Here is a 17,038-nt window from a genome sequence, read left to right on the forward strand (position 1 = left end):
TGTCATTTCCTGCTTCAGGTGTGCTGGGCCTATAAGACCAGGAGAGTGGGCGCGGCCTGGTCCTATACAGAGGCATTAGTCAGAGTCAGACTCCTGAGACCAGGAACAGAACACAGGAGAGCACGAGTGGGGGCGGTAGCCGTGACCGGTGGACACGTGGACAGGATCAGTGGTCACGGAGCGGTGCCGGGATGGTGCGACCGGGTCAGTGGGTAAGGAGCGGTGCTGAGGTATCGGGAGCGTGACAGTACCCCCCTCTATGCCCCCCCTCCGTGCACAGTACCCCAGGGGCACCCCGGATCGAGTCACCGGACCAGGAACCAAGGCAAAGGCAGGGAAAGACCGCTGACCCCGTGTCGCTTTCTTGGCCACACGACGCTTAGCCGACGTTCTACCAGTAGTGGCAACGGGAAGCGGAGCACAGACAGAAGTAGGACCGGGGTCGTGGACGACCGTATCGGGCGTCTCGGGCCGGGAACAGGACATTGTCTCATCCTCAGTAGCCGGTGACATCGAAGTCTCAATAGCCAGGGACGGTGGAGCGACGCTAGACTGCGTCGTTTCTTCTTCAGGACCCGGTGGTACCAAGGACTCAGGCGACAGGAGTTGTGGTACGGCGCTGAACTGCGTCGTCTCCTCTTCATGTTCTGGTGGCACCACAGGTACAAAAGACAGGAGTTGTGGAACGACGCTGGACTGCATCGTCACTTCTTCCTCCTGTTGTGACATGTCCTTTCGGGGGTATTGCAACTTTTGGCCATTTTGAAGCGAAATTGTTCCTTTGGGGGGGTATTGCAACTTTTGGCCATTTTGAAGCGAAATTGTTCCTTTCGGGGGGTATTGCAACTTTTCGGCATTTTGAAGCGAAATTGTTCCTTTGGGGGGGTATTGCAACTTTTCGGCATTTTGAGGCGAAATTGTTCCTTTGGGGGTATTGCAATTTTTTGCCATTTTGAGGCGAAATTGTTCCTTTGGGGGGGTATTGCAACTTTTGGCCATATTGAAGCGAAATTGTTCCTTTGGGGGGGTATTACAATTTTTGGCCATTTTGAGGCGAAATTGTTCCTTTGGGGGGGTATTGCAGCTTTTTGCCATTTTGAAGCGAAATTGTTCCTTTGGGGGGGTATTGCAATTTTTTGCCATTTTGAGGCGAAATTGTTCCTTTGGGGGGGTATTGCAACTTTTGGCCATTTTGAAGCGAAATTGTTCCTTTCGGGGGGTATTGCAACTTTTCGGCATTTCTAGGCGAAATTGTTCCTTTGGGGGGGTATTGCAACTTTTGGCCATTTTGAAGCGAAATTGTTCCTTTCGGGGGTATTGCAACTTTTGGCCATTTTGAATCGAAATTGTTCTTTTCGGGGGGTATTGCAACTTTTCGGCATTTTGAGGCGAAATTGTTCCTTTGGGGGGTATTGCAATTTTTTTTTCATTTTGAGGCGAAATTGTTCCTTTGGGGGGTATTGCAACTTTTCGGCATTTTGGGGCGAAATTGTTCCTTTGGGGGGGTATTGCAATTTTTTGCCATTTTGAGGCGAAATTGTTCCTTTGGGGGGGTATTGCAACTTTTGGCCATTTTGAAGCGAAATTGTTCCTTTCGGGGGGTATTGCAACTTTTCGGCATTTTGAGGCGAAATTGTTCCTTTGGGGGGGTATTGCAATTTTTTGCCATTTTGAGGCGAAGTTGTTCCTTTGGGGGGTATTGCATCTTTTGGCCATTTTGAAGCGAAATTGTTCCTTTCGGGGGGTATAGCAACTTTTTGGCATTTTGAGGTGAAATTGTTCCTTTGGGGGGGTATTGCAATTTTTTACCATTTTGAGGCGAAGATGTTCCTTTGGGGGGGTATTGCAACTTTTGGCCATTTTGAAGCGAAATTGTTCCTTTCGGGGGGTATTGCAACTTTTCGGCATTTTGAGGCGAAATTGTTCCTTTGGGGGGGTATTGCAACTTTTGGCCATTTTGAGACGAAATTGTTCCTTTCGGGGGGTATTGCAACTTTTCGGCATTTTGAGGCGAAATTGTTCCTTTGGGGGGTGTTGCAACTTTTGGCCATTTTGAAGCGAAATTGTTCCTTTGGGGGGGTATTGCAACTTTTCGGCATTTTGAGGCGAAATTGTTCCTTTGGGGGGTATTGCAATTTTTTGCCATTTTGAGGCGAAATTGTTCCTTTGGGGGGTATTGCAACTTTTGGCCATTTTGAAGCGAAATTGTTCCTTTGGGGGGGGAATTGCAATTTTTTGCCATTTTGAGGCGAAATTGTTCCTTTGGGGGGTATTGCAACTTTTGGCCATTTTGAAGCGAAATTGTTCCTTTCGAGGGGTATTGCAACTTTTCGGCATTTTGAGGCGAAATTGTTCCTTTGGGGGGGTATTGCAATTTTTTGCCATTTTGAGGCGAAATTGTTCCTTTGGGGGGGTATTGCAACTTTTGGCCATTTTGAAGCGAAATTGTTCCTTTCGGGGGGTATTGCAACTTTTCGGCATTTTGAGGCGAAATTGTTCCTTTGGGGAGGTATTGCAATTTTTTGCCATTTTGAGGCGAAATTGTTCCTTTGGAGGGTATTGCAACTTTTGGCCATTTTGAAGCGAAATTGTTCCTTTCGGGGGGTATTGCAACTTTTCGGCATTTTGAGGCGAAATTGTTCCTTTGGGGGGGTATTGCAACTTTTGGCCATTTTGAAGCGAAATTGTTCCTTTGGGGGGGTATTGCAACTTTTCGGCATTTTGAGGCAAAATTGTTTCTTTGGGGGGGTATTGCAATTTTTTGCCATTTTGAGGCGAAATTGTTCCTTTGGGGGGGTATTGCAACTTTTGGCCATTTTTAAGCGAAATTGTTCCTTTGGGGGGGTATTGCAACTTTTGGCCATTTTGAAGCGAAATTGTTCCTTTCGGGGGGTATTGCAACTTTTCGGCATTTTGAGGCGAAATTGTTCCTTTAGGGGGGTATTGCAACTTTTGGCCATTTTGAAGCGAAATTGATCCTTTGGGGGGGTATTGCAACTTTTCGGCATTTTGAGTCGAAATTGTTCCTTGGGGGGTATTGCAATTTTTTGCCATTTTGAGGCGAAATTGTTCCTTTGGGGGGGTATTGCAACTTTTGGCCATTTTGAAGCGAAATTGTTCCTTTCGGGGGGTATTGCAACTTTTCGGCATTTTGAGGCGAAATTGTTCCTTGGGGGGTATTGCAATTTTTTTTTCATTTTGAGGCGAAATTGTTCCTTTGGGGGGGTATTGCAACTTTTGGCCATTTTGAAGCGAAATTGTTCCTTTGGGGGGGTATTGCAACTTTTCGGCATTTTGAGGCAAAATTGTTTCTTTGGGGGGGTATTGCAATTTTTTGCCATTTTGAGGCGAAATTGTTCCTTTGGGGGGGTATTGCAACTTTTGGCCATTTTTAAGCGAAATTGTTCCTTTGGGGGGGTATTGCAACTTTTGGCCATTTTGAAGCGAAATTGTTCCTTTCGGGGGGTATTGCAACTTTTCGGCATTTTGAGGCGAAATTGTTCCTTTAGGGGGGTATTGCAACTTTTGGCCATTTTGAAGCGAAATTGATCCTTTGGGGGGGTATTGCAACTTTTCGGCATTTTGAGTCGAAATTGTTCCTTTGGGGGGTATTGCAATTTTTTGCCATTTTGAGGCGAAATTGTTCCTTTGGGGGGGTATTGCAACTTTTGGCCATTTTGAAGCGAAATTGTTCCTTTCGGGGGGTATTGCAACTTTTCGGCATTTTGAGGCGAAATTGTTCCTTGGGGGGTATTGCAATTTTTTTTTCATTTTGAGGCGAAATTGTTCCTTTGGGGGGGTATTGCAACTTTTGGCCATTTTGAAGCGAAATTGTTCCTTTGGGGGGGTATTGCAACTTTTCGGCATTTTGAGGCAAAATTGTTCCTTTGGGGGGTATTGCAATTTTTTGCCATTTTGAGGCGATATTGTTCCTTTGGGGGGGTATTGCAACTTTTGGCCATTTTTAAGCGAAATTGTTCCTTTGGGGGGGTATTGCAATTTTTTGCCATTTTGAGGCGAAATTGTTCCTTTGGGGGGGTATTGCAACTTTTTGCCATTTTGAGGCGAAATTGTTCCTTTGGGGGGGTATTGCAACTTTTGGCCATTTTGAAGCGAAATTGTTCCTTTGGGGGGGTATTGCAACTTTTGGCCATTTTGAAGCGAAATTGTTCCTTTCGGGGGGTATTGCAACTTTTGGCCATTTTGAAGCGAAATTGTTCCTTTCGGGGGGTATTGCAACTTTTCGGCATTTTGAAGCGAAATTGTTCTTTTGGGGGGGTATTGCAATTTTTTGCCATTTTGAGGCGAAATTGTTCCTTTGGGGGGGTATTGCAACTTTTGGCCATATTGAAGCGAAATTGTTTTTTTGGGGGGGTTTTACAATTTTTGGCCATTTTGAGGCGAAATTGTTCCTTTGGGGGGGTATTGAAATTTTTTGCCATTTTGAGGCGAAATTGTGGGGGTATTGCATCTTTTGGCCATTTTGAAGCGAAATTGTTCCTTTCGGGGGGTGTTGCAACTTTATGGCATTTTTAGGCGAAATTGTTCCTTTGGGGGGGTATTGCAACTTTTCGGCATTTTGAGGCAAAATTGTTTCTTTGGGGGGTATTGCAATTTTTTGCCATTTTGAGGCGAAATTGTTCCTTTCGGGGGGTATTGCAACTTTTCGGCATTTTGAGGCGAAATTGTTCTTTTGGGGGGGTATTGCAATTTTTTGCCATTTTGAGGCGAAATTGTTCCTTTGGGGGGGTATTGCAACTTTTGGCCATATTGAAGCGAAATTGTTTTTTTGGGGGGGTTTTACAATTTTTGGCCATTTTGAGGCGAAATTGTTCCTTTGGGGGGGTATTGAAATTTTTTGCCATTTTGAGGCGAAATTGTGGGGGTATTGCATCTTTTGGCCATTTTGAAGCGAAATTGTTCCTTTCGGGGGGTGTTGCAACTTTATGGCATTTTTAGGCGAAATTGTTCCTTTGGGGGGGTATTGCAACTTTTGGCCATTTTTAAGCGAAATTGTTCCTTTGGGGGGGTATTGCAACTTTTCGGCATTTTGAGGCAAAATTGTTTCTTTGGGGGGTATTGCAATTTTTTGCCATTTTGAGGCGAAATTGTTCCTTTGGGGGGGTATTGCAACTTTTGGCCATTTTTAAGCGAAATTGTTCCTTTGGGGGGGTATTGCAACTTTTGGCCATTTTGAAGCGAAATTGTTCCTTTCGGGGGGTATTGCAACTTTTCGGCATTTTGAGGCGAAATTGTTCCTTTAGGGGGGTATTGCAACTTTTGGCCATTTTGAAGCGAAATTGATCCTTTGGGGGGGTATTGCAACTTTTCGGCATTTTGAGTCGAAATTGTTCCTTTGGGGGGTATTGCAATTTTTTGCCATTTTGAGGCGAAATTGTTCCTTTGGGGGGTATTGCAACTTTTGGCCATTTTGAAGCGAAATTGTTCCTTTGGGGGGGGAATTGCAATTTTTTGCCATTTTGAGGCGAAATTGTTCCTTTGGGGGGTATTGCAACTTTTGGCCATTTTGAAGCGAAATTGTTCCTTTCGAGGGGTATTGCAACTTTTCGGCATTTTGAGGCGAAATTGTTCCTTTGGGGGGGTATTGCAATTTTTTGCCATTTTGAGGCGAAATTGTTCCTTTGGGGGGGTATTGCAACTTTTTGCCATTTTGAGGCGAAATTGTTCCTTTGGGGGGGTATTGCAACTTTTGGCCATTTTGAAGCGAAATTGTTCCTTTGGGGGGGTATTGCAACTTTTGGCCATTTTGAAGCGAAATTGTTCCTTTCGGGGGGTATTGCAACTTTTGGCCATTTTGAAGCGAAATTGTTCCTTTCGGGGGGTATTGCAACTTTTCGGCATTTTGAAGCGAAATTGTTCTTTTGGGGGGGTATTGCAATTTTTTGCCATTTTGAGGCGAAATTGTTCCTTTGGGGGGGTATTGCAACTTTTGGCCATATTGAAGCGAAATTGTTTTTTTGGGGGGGTTTTACAATTTTTGGCCATTTTGAGGCGAAATTGTTCCTTTGGGGGGGTATTGAAATTTTTTGCCATTTTGAGGCGAAATTGTGGGGGTATTGCATCTTTTGGCCATTTTGAAGCGAAATTGTTCCTTTCGGGGGGTGTTGCAACTTTATGGCATTTTTAGGCGAAATTGTTCCTTTGGGGGGGTATTGCAACTTTTCGGCATTTTGAGGCAAAATTGTTTCTTTGGGGGGTATTGCAATTTTTTGCCATTTTGAGGCGAAATTGTTCCTTTCGGGGGGTATTGCAACTTTTCGGCATTTTGAGGCGAAATTGTTCTTTTGGGGGGGTATTGCAATTTTTTGCCATTTTGAGGCGAAATTGTTCCTTTGGGGGGGTATTGCAACTTTTGGCCATATTGAAGCGAAATTGTTTTTTTGGGGGGGTTTTACAATTTTTGGCCATTTTGAGGCGAAATTGTTCCTTTGGGGGGGTATTGAAATTTTTTGCCATTTTGAGGCGAAATTGTGGGGGTATTGCATCTTTTGGCCATTTTGAAGCGAAATTGTTCCTTTCGGGGGGTGTTGCAACTTTATGGCATTTTTAGGCGAAATTGTTCCTTTGGGGGGGTATTGCAACTTTTGGCCATTTTTAAGCGAAATTGTTCCTTTGGGGGGGTATTGCAACTTTTCGGCATTTTGAGGCAAAATTGTTTCTTTGGGGGGTATTGCAATTTTTTGCCATTTTGAGGCGAAATTGTTCCTTTGGGGGGGTATTGCAACTTTTGGCCATTTTTAAGCGAAATTGTTCCTTTGGGGGGGTATTGCAACTTTTGGCCATTTTGAAGCGAAATTGTTCCTTTCGGGGGGTATTGCAACTTTTCGGCATTTTGAGGCGAAATTGTTCCTTTAGGGGGGTATTGCAACTTTTGGCCATTTTGAAGCGAAATTGATCCTTTGGGGGGGTATTGCAACTTTTCGGCATTTTGAGTCGAAATTGTTCCTTTGGGGGGTATTGCAATTTTTTGCCATTTTGAGGCGAAATTGTTCCTTTGGGGGGTATTGCAACTTTTGGCCATTTTGAAGCGAAATTGTTCCTTTGGGGGGGGAATTGCAATTTTTTGCCATTTTGAGGCGAAATTGTTCCTTTGGGGGGTATTGCAACTTTTGGCCATTTTGAAGCGAAATTGTTCCTTTCGAGGGGTATTGCAACTTTTCGGCATTTTGAGGCGAAATTGTTCCTTTGGGGGGGTATTGCAATTTTTTGCCATTTTGAGGCGAAATTGTTCCTTTGGGGGGGTATTGCAACTTTTGGCCATTTTGAAGCGAAATTGTTCCTTTCGGGGGGTATTGCAACTTTTCGGCATTTTGAGGCGAAATTGTTCCTTTGGGGAGGTATTGCAATTTTTTGCCATTTTGAGGCGAAATTGTTCCTTTGGAGGGTATTGCAACTTTTGGCCATTTTGAAGCGAAATTGTTCCTTTCGGGGGGTATTGCAACTTTTCGGCATTTTGAGGCGAAATTGTTCCTTTGGGGGGGTATTGCAACTTTTGGCCATTTTGAAGCGAAATTGTTCCTTTGGGGGGGTATTGCAACTTTTCGGCATTTTGAGGCAAAATTGTTTCTTTGGGGGGGTATTGCAATTTTTTGCCATTTTGAGGCGAAATTGTTCCTTTGGGGGGGTATTGCAACTTTTGGCCATTTTTAAGCGAAATTGTTCCTTTGGGGGGGTATTGCAACTTTTGGCCATTTTGAAGCGAAATTGTTCCTTTCGGGGGGTATTGCAACTTTTCGGCATTTTGAGGCGAAATTGTTCCTTTAGGGGGGTATTGCAACTTTTGGCCATTTTGAAGCGAAATTGATCCTTTGGGGGGGTATTGCAACTTTTCGGCATTTTGAGTCGAAATTGTTCCTTGGGGGGTATTGCAATTTTTTGCCATTTTGAGGCGAAATTGTTCCTTTGGGGGGGTATTGCAACTTTTGGCCATTTTGAAGCGAAATTGTTCCTTTCGGGGGGTATTGCAACTTTTCGGCATTTTGAGGCGAAATTGTTCCTTGGGGGGTATTGCAATTTTTTTTTCATTTTGAGGCGAAATTGTTCCTTTGGGGGGGTATTGCAACTTTTGGCCATTTTGAAGCGAAATTGTTCCTTTGGGGGGGTATTGCAACTTTTCGGCATTTTGAGGCAAAATTGTTTCTTTGGGGGGGTATTGCAATTTTTTGCCATTTTGAGGCGAAATTGTTCCTTTGGGGGGGTATTGCAACTTTTGGCCATTTTTAAGCGAAATTGTTCCTTTGGGGGGGTATTGCAACTTTTGGCCATTTTGAAGCGAAATTGTTCCTTTCGGGGGGTATTGCAACTTTTCGGCATTTTGAGGCGAAATTGTTCCTTTAGGGGGGTATTGCAACTTTTGGCCATTTTGAAGCGAAATTGATCCTTTGGGGGGGTATTGCAACTTTTCGGCATTTTGAGTCGAAATTGTTCCTTTGGGGGGTATTGCAATTTTTTGCCATTTTGAGGCGAAATTGTTCCTTTGGGGGGGTATTGCAACTTTTGGCCATTTTGAAGCGAAATTGTTCCTTTCGGGGGGTATTGCAACTTTTCGGCATTTTGAGGCGAAATTGTTCCTTGGGGGGTATTGCAATTTTTTTTTCATTTTGAGGCGAAATTGTTCCTTTGGGGGGGTATTGCAACTTTTGGCCATTTTGAAGCGAAATTGTTCCTTTGGGGGGGTATTGCAACTTTTCGGCATTTTGAGGCAAAATTGTTCCTTTGGGGGGTATTGCAATTTTTTGCCATTTTGAGGCGATATTGTTCCTTTGGGGGGGTATTGCAACTTTTGGCCATTTTTAAGCGAAATTGTTCCTTTGGGGGGGTATTGCAATTTTTTGCCATTTTGAGGCGAAATTGTTCCTTTGGGGGGGTATTGCAACTTTTTGCCATTTTGAGGCGAAATTGTTCCTTTGGGGGGGTATTGCAACTTTTGGCCATTTTGAAGCGAAATTGTTCCTTTGGGGGGGTATTGCAACTTTTGGCCATTTTGAAGCGAAATTGTTCCTTTCGGGGGGTATTGCAACTTTTGGCCATTTTGAAGCGAAATTGTTCCTTTCGGGGGGTATTGCAACTTTTCGGCATTTTGAAGCGAAATTGTTCTTTTGGGGGGGTATTGCAATTTTTTGCCATTTTGAGGCGAAATTGTTCCTTTGGGGGGGTATTGCAACTTTTGGCCATATTGAAGCGAAATTGTTTTTTTGGGGGGGTTTTACACTTTTTGGCCATTTTGAGGCGAAATTGTTCCTTTGGGGGGGTATTGAAATTTTTTGCCATTTTGAGGCGAAATTGTGGGGGTATTGCATCTTTTGGCCATTTTGAAGCGAAATTGTTCCTTTCGGGGGGTGTTGCAACTTTATGGCATTTTTAGGCGAAATTGTTCCTTTGGGGGGGTATTGCAACTTTTGGCCATTTTTAAGCGAAATTGTTCCTTTGGGGGGGTATTGCAACTTTTCGGCATTTTGAGGCAAAATTGTTTCTTTGGGGGGTATTGCAATTTTTTGCCATTTTGAGGCGAAATTGTTCCTTTCGGGGGGTATTGCAACTTTTCGGCATTTTGAGGCGAAATTGTTCTTTTGGGGGGGTATTGCAATTTTTTGCCATTTTGAGGCGAAATTGTTCCTTTGGGGGGGTATTGCAACTTTTGGCCATATTGAAGCGAAATTGTTTTTTTGGGGGGGTTTTACAATTTTTGGCCATTTTGAGGCGAAATTGTTCCTTTGGGGGGGTATTGAAATTTTTTGCCATTTTGAGGCGAAATTGTGGGGGTATTGCATCTTTTGGCCATTTTGAAGCGAAATTGTTCCTTTCGGGGGGTGTTGCAACTTTATGGCATTTTTAGGCGAAATTGTTCCTTTGGGGGGGTATTGCAACTTTTGGCCATTTTTAAGCGAAATTGTTCCTTTGGGGGGGTATTGCAACTTTTCGGCATTTTGAGGCAAAATTGTTTCTTTGGGGGGTATTGCAATTTTTTGCCATTTTGAGGCGAAATTGTTCCTTTGGGGGGGTATTGCAACTTTTGGCCATTTTTAAGCGAAATTGTTCCTTTGGGGGGGTATTGCAACTTTTGGCCATTTTGAAGCGAAATTGTTCCTTTCGGGGGGTATTGCAACTTTTCGGCATTTTGAGGCGAAATTGTTCCTTTAGGGGGGTATTGCAACTTTTGGCCATTTTGAAGCGAAATTGATCCTTTGGGGGGGTATTGCAACTTTTCGGCATTTTGAGTCGAAATTGTTCCTTTGGGGGGTATTGCAATTTTTTGCCATTTTGAGGCGAAATTGTTCCTTTGGGGGGGTATTGCAACTTTTGGCCATTTTGAAGCGAAATTGTTCCTTTCGGGGGGTATTGCAACTTTTCGGCATTTTGAGGCGAAATTGTTCCTTGGGGGGTATTGCAATTTTTTTTTCATTTTGAGGCGAAATTGTTCCTTTGGGGGGGTATTGCAACTTTTGGCCATTTTGAAGCGAAATTGTTCCTTTGGGGGGGTATTGCAACTTTTCGGCATTTTGAGGCAAAATTGTTCCTTTGGTGGGGTATTGCAATTTTTTGCCATTTTGAGGCGAAATTGTTCCTTTGGGGGGGTATTGCAACTTTTGGCCATTTTTAAGCGAAATTGTTCCTTTGGGGGGTATTGCAATTTTTTGCCATTTTGAGGCGAAATTGTTCCTTTGGGGGGGTATTGCAACTTTTGGCCATTTTGAAGCGAAATTGTTCCTTTCGGGGGGTATTGCAACTTTTCGGCATTTTGAGGCGAAATTGTTCCTTTGGGGGGGTATTGCAATTTTTTGCCATTTTGAGGCGAAATTGTTCCTTTGGGGGGATGTTGCAACTTTTGGCCATTTTTAAGCGAAATTGTTCCTTTGGGGGGGTATTGCAACTTTTGGCCATTTTGAAGCGAAATTGTTCCTTTCGGGGGGTATTGCAACTTTTCGGCATTTTGAGGCGAAATTGTTCTTTTGGGGGGGTATTGCAATTTTTTGCCATTTTGAGGCGAAATTGTTCCTTTGGGGGGGTATTGCAACTTTTGGCCATATTGAAGCGAAATTGTTTTTTTGGGGGGGTTTTACAATTTTTGGCCATTTTGAGGCGAAATTGTTCCTTTGGGGGGGTATTGAAATTTTTTGCCATTTTGAGGCGAAATTGTGGGGGTATTGCATCTTTTGGCCATTTTGAAGCGAAATTGTTCCTTTCGGGGGGTATTGCAACTTTTCGGCATTTTGAGGTGAAATTGTTCCTTTGGGGGGGGATTGCAATTTTTTGCCATTTTGAGGCGAAATTGTTCCTTTGGGGGGGTATTGCAACTTTTGGCCATTTTGAAGCGAAATTGTTCCTTTCGGGGGGTATTGCAACTTTTTGTCATTTTGAGGCAAAATTGTTCCTTTGGGGGGGTATTGCAACTTTTTGTCATTTTGAGGCGAAATTGTTCCTTTGGGGGGGTATTGCAACTTTTGGCCATTTTTAAGCGAAATTGTTCCTTTGGGGGGTATTGCAATTTTTTGCCATTTTGAGGCGAAATTGTTCCTTTGGGGGGGTATTGCAACTTTTGGCCTTTTTGAAGCGAAATTGTTCCTTTCGGGGGGTATTGCAACTTTTCGGCATTTTGAGGCGAAATTGTTCCTTTGGGGGGGTATTGCAATTTTTTGCCATTTTGAGGCGAAATTGTTCCTTTGGGGGGGTGTTGTAACTTTTGGCCATTTTTAAGCGAAATTGTTCCTTTGGGGGGGTATTGCAACTTTTGGCCATTTTGAAGCGAAATTGTTCCTTTCGGGGGGTATTGCAACTTTTCGGCATTTTGAGGCGAAATTGTTCTTTTGGGGGGGTATTGCAATTTTTTGCCATTTTGAGGCGAAATTGTTCCTTTGGGGGGGTATTGCAACTTTTGGCCATATTGAAGCGAAATTGTTTTTTTGGGGGGGTTTTACAATTTTTGGCCATTTTGAGGCGAAATTGTTCCTTTGGGGGGGTATTGAAATTTTTTGCCATTTTGAGGCGAAATTGTGGGGGTATTGCATCTTTTGGCCATTTTGAAGCGAAATTGTTCCTTTCGGGGGGTATTGCAACTTTTCGGCATTTTGAGGTGAAATTGTTCCTTTGGGGGGGGGATTGCAATTTTTTGCCATTTTGAGGCGAAATTGTTCCTTTGGGGGGGTATTGCAACTTTTCGGCATTTTGAGGCGAAATTGTTCCTTTGGGGGGGTATTACAATTTTTGGCCATTTTGAGGCGAAATTGTTCCTTTGGGGGGTTTTGCAACTTTTGGCCATTTTGAAGCGAAATTGTTCCTTTCGGGGGGTATTGCAACTTTTCGGCATTTTGAGGCGAAATTGTTCCTTTGGGGGGGTATTACAATTTTTGGCCATTTTGAGGCGAAATTGTTCCTTTGGGGGGGTATTGCAATTTTTTGCCATTTTGAGGCGAAATTGTGGGGGTATTGCATCTTTTGGCCATTTTGAAGCGAAATTGTTCCTTTCGGGGGTATTGCAACTTTTCGGCATTTTGAGGTGAAATTGTTCCTTTGGGGGGGGATTGCAATTTTTTGCCATTTTGAGGCGAAATTGTTCCTTTGGGGGTATTGCAACTTTTGGCCATTTTGAAGCGAAATTGTTCCTTTCGGAGGGTATTGCAACTTTTTGTCATTTTGAGGCGAAATTGTTCCTTTGGGGGGGTATTGCAACTTTTGGCCATTTTAAAGCGAAATTGTTCCTTTCGGGGGGTATTGCAACTTTTTGGCATTTTGAGGCGAAATTGTTCCTTTGGGGGGGTATTGTAATTTTTTTCCATTTTGAGGCGAAATTGTTCCTTTGGGGGGGGTATTGCAACTTTTTGCCATATTGAAGCGAAATTGTTCCTTTGGGGGGTATTACAATTTTTGGCCATTTTGAGGCGAAATTGTTCCTTTGGGGGGGTATTGCAATTTTTTGCCATTTTGAGGTGAAATTGTTGATTTGGGGGGGTATTGCATCTTTTGGCCATTTGGAAAGCGAAATTGTTCCTTTGGGGGGTATGGCAATTTTTCACCATTTTGAGGCGAAATTGTTCCTTTGGGGGGGTATTGCAACTTTTGGCCATTTTGAAGCCAAATTGTACCTTTGGGGGGTATTGCAAAATTTCGGCATTTTGAAGCAAAATTGTTCCTTTGGGGGGGTATTGCAATTTTTTGCCATTTTGAGGCGAAATTGTTCCTTTGGGGGGGTATTGCAACTTTTGGCCATTTTGAAGCGAAATTGTTCCTTTGGGGGGGTATTGCAATTTTTTGCCATTTTGAGGCGAAATTGTTCCTTTGGGGGGGTATTGCAACTTTTGGCAATTTTGAAGCGAAATTGTTCCTTTCGGGGGGTATTGCAACTTTTCGGCATTTTGAGGCGAAATTGTTCCTTTGGGGGGGTATTGCAATTTTTTTTCCATTTTGAGGCGAAATTGTTCCTTTGGGGGGTATTGCAACTTTTGGCCATTTTGAAGCGAAATTGTTCCTTTGGGGGGGTATTGCAATTTTTTGCCATTTTGAGGCGAAATTGTTCCTATGGGGGTATTGCAATTTTTTGCCATTTTGAGGCGAAATTGTAGCTTTGGGAGGGTATTGCATCTTTTAGCCATTTTGAAGCGAAATTGTTAATTTCGGGGGGTATTGCAACTTTTCGGTATTTTGAGGCGAAATTGTTCCTTTGGGGGGGTATTGCAATTTTTTGCCATTTTGAGGCAAAATTGTTCCTTTGGGGGGTTTTGCAACTTTTGGCCGTTTTGAAGCGAAATTGTTCCTTTCGGGGGGTATTGCAACTTTTCGGCATTTTGAGGCGAAATTGTTCCTTTGGGGGGGTATTGCAATTTTTTTCCATTTTGAGGCGAAATTGTTCCTTTGGGGGGGTATTGCAACTTTTGGCCATATTGAAGCGAAATTGTTCCTTTGGGGGGTATTACAATTTTTGGCCATTTTGAGGCGAAATTGTTCCTTTGGGGGGGTATTGCAATTTTTTGCCATTTTGAGGCGAAATTGTTGCTTTGGGGGGGTATTGCATCTTTTGGCCATTTTGAAGCGAAATTGTTCCTTTGGGGGGTATGGCAATTTTTCGCCATTTTGAGGCGAAATTGTTCCTTTGGGGGGGTATTGCAACTTTTGGCCATTTTGAAGCGAAATTGTACCTTTGGGGGGTATTGCAAAATTTCGGCATTTTGAAGCGAAATTGTTCCTTTGGGGGGGTATTGCAATTTTTTTTTTCATTTTGAGGCGAAATTGTTCCTTTGGTGGGGTATTGCAACTTTTCGGCATTTTGAGGCGAAATTGTTCCTTGGGGGGTATTGCAATTTTTTTTACATTTTGAGGCGAAATTGTTCCTTTGGGGGGGTATTGCAACTTTTGGCCATTTTGAAGCGAAATTGTTCCTTTGGGGGGGTATTGCAACTTTTCGGCATTTTGAGGCAAAATTGTTCCTTTGGGGGGGTATTACAATTTTTGGCCATTTTGAGGCGAAATTGTGGGAGTATTGCATCTTTTGGCCATTTTGAAGCGAAATTGTTCCTTTCGGGGGGTATTGCAACTTTTTGTCATTTTGAGGCGAAATTGTTCCTTTGGTGGGGTATTGCAACTTTTCGGCATTTTGAGGCGAAATTGTTCCTTGGGGGGTATTGCAATTTTTTTTACATTTTGAGGCGAAATTGTTCCTTTGGGGGGGTATTGCAACTTTTGGCCATTTTTAAGCGAAATTGTTCCTTTGGGGGGTATTGCAATTTTTTGCCATTTTGAGGCGAAATTGTTCCTTTGGGGGGGTATTGCAACTTTTGGCCATTTTGAAGCGAAATTGTTCCTTTCGGTGGGTATTGCAACTTTTCGGCATTTTGAGGCGAAATTGTTCCTTTGGGGGGGTATTGCAATTTTTTGCCATTTTGAGGCGAAATTGTTCCTTTGGGGGGGTATTGCAACTTTTGGCCATATTGAAGCGAAATTGTTTTTTTGGGGGGGTATTACAATTTTTGGCCATTTTGAGGCGAAATTGTGGGGGTATTGCATCTTTTGGCCATTTTGAAGCGAAATTGTTCCTTTCGGTGGGTATTGCAACTTTTTGTCATTTTGAGGCGAAATTGTTCCTTTGGGGGGGTATTGCAACTTTTGGCCATTTTGAAGCGAAATTGTTCCTTTGGGGGGGTATTGCAACTTTTGGCCATATTGAAGCGAAATTGTTCCTTTGGGGGTATTACAATTTTTAACCATTTTGAGGCGAAATTGTTCCTTTGGGGGGGTATTGCAATTTTTTGCCATTTTGAGGCGAAATTGTTGATTTGGGGGGGTATTGCAATTTTTGGCCATTTTGAAGCGAAATTGTTCCTTTGGGGGGGTGTTGCAACTTTATGGCATTTTGAGGCGAAATTGTTCCTTTGGGGGGGTATTGCAATTTTTTTTCCATTTTGAAGCGAAATTGTTCCTTTGGGGTGGTATTGCAATTTTTTGCCATTTTGAGGCGAAATTGTTCCTTTGGGGGGGTATTGCAACTTTTGGCAATTTTGAAGCGAAATTGTTCCTTTCGGGGGGTATTGCAACTTTTCGGCATTTTGAGGCGAAATTGTTCCTATGGGGGTATTGCAATTTTTTGCCATTTTGAGGCGAAATTGTAGCTTTGGGGGGGGTATTGCATGTTTTAGCCATTTTGAAGCAAAATTGTTAATTTCGGGGGGTATTGCAACTTTTTGGCATTTTGAGGCGAAATTGTTCCTTTGGGGGGGTATTGCAATTTTTTGCCATTTTGAGGCGAAATTGTTCCTTTGGGGGTATTACAATTTTTGGCCATTTTGAGGCGAAATTGTTCCTTTGGGGGGGTATTGCAATTTTTTGCCATTTGGAGGCGAAATTGTTGATTTGGGGGGGCATTGCATCTTTTGGCCATTTTGAAGCGAAATTGTTCCTTTGGGGGGTATGGCAATTTTTCGCCATTTTGAGGCGAAATTGTTCCTTTGGGGGGGTATTGCAATTTTTTTTTCATTTTGAGGCGAAATTGTTCCTTTGGGGGGGTATTGCAACTTTTGGCCATTTTGAAGCGAAATTGTTCCTTTGGGGGGGTGTTGCAACTTTATGGCATTTTGAGGCGAAATTGTTCCTTTGGGGGGGTATTGCAATTTTTTTTCCATTTTGAGGCGAAATTGTTCCTTTGGGGGGTATTGCAACTTTTGGCCATTTTGAAGCGAAATTGTTCCTTTCGGGGGGTATTGCAACTTTTCGGCATTTTGAGGCGAAATTGTTCCTATGGGGGTATTGCAATTTTTTGCCATTTTGAGGCGAAATTGTAGCTTTGGGGGGGGTATTGCATCTTTTAGCAATTTTGAAGCGAAATTGTTAATTTTGGGGGGTATTGCAACTTTTCGGCATTTTGAGGCGAAATTGTTCCTTTGGGGGGGTATTGCAATTTTTTGCCATTTTGAGGCGAAATTGTTCCTTTGGGGGGTTTTGCAACTTTTGGCCGTTTTGAAGCGAAATTGTTCCTTTCGGGGGGTATTGCAACTTTTCGGCATTTTGAGGCAAAATTGTTCCTTTGGGGGGTATTGCAACTTTTGGCCATTTTGAAGCGAAATTGTTCCTTTCAGGGGGTATTGCAACTTTTCGGCATTTTGAGGCGAAATTGTTCCTTTGGGGGTGTATTGCAACTTTTCGGCATTTTGAGTCGAAATTGTTCCTTTGGGGGGTATTGCAATTTTTTGCCATTTTGAGGCGAAATTGTTCCTTGGGGGGTATTGCAACTTTTGGCCATTTTGAAGCGAAATTGTTCCTTTGGGGGGGTATTGCAATTTTTTGCCATTTTGAGGCGAAATTGTTCCTTTGGGGGGGTATTGCAACTTTTGGCCATTTTTAAGCGAAATTGTTCCTTTGGGGGGGTATTGCAATTTTTTGCCATTTTGAGGCGAAATTGTTCCTTTGGGGGGGTATTGCAATTTTTTGCCATTTTGAGGCGAAACTGTGGGGGTATTGCATCTTTTGGCCATTTTGAAGCGAAATTGTTCCTTTCGGGGGGTATTGCAACTTTTCGGCATTTTGAGGTGAAATT

This window comes from Anomaloglossus baeobatrachus, chromosome 4 (genome assembly GCF_048569485.1).
Source record: "Anomaloglossus baeobatrachus isolate aAnoBae1 chromosome 4, aAnoBae1.hap1, whole genome shotgun sequence".
NCBI lineage: Eukaryota > Metazoa > Chordata > Amphibia > Anura > Aromobatidae > Anomaloglossus > Anomaloglossus baeobatrachus.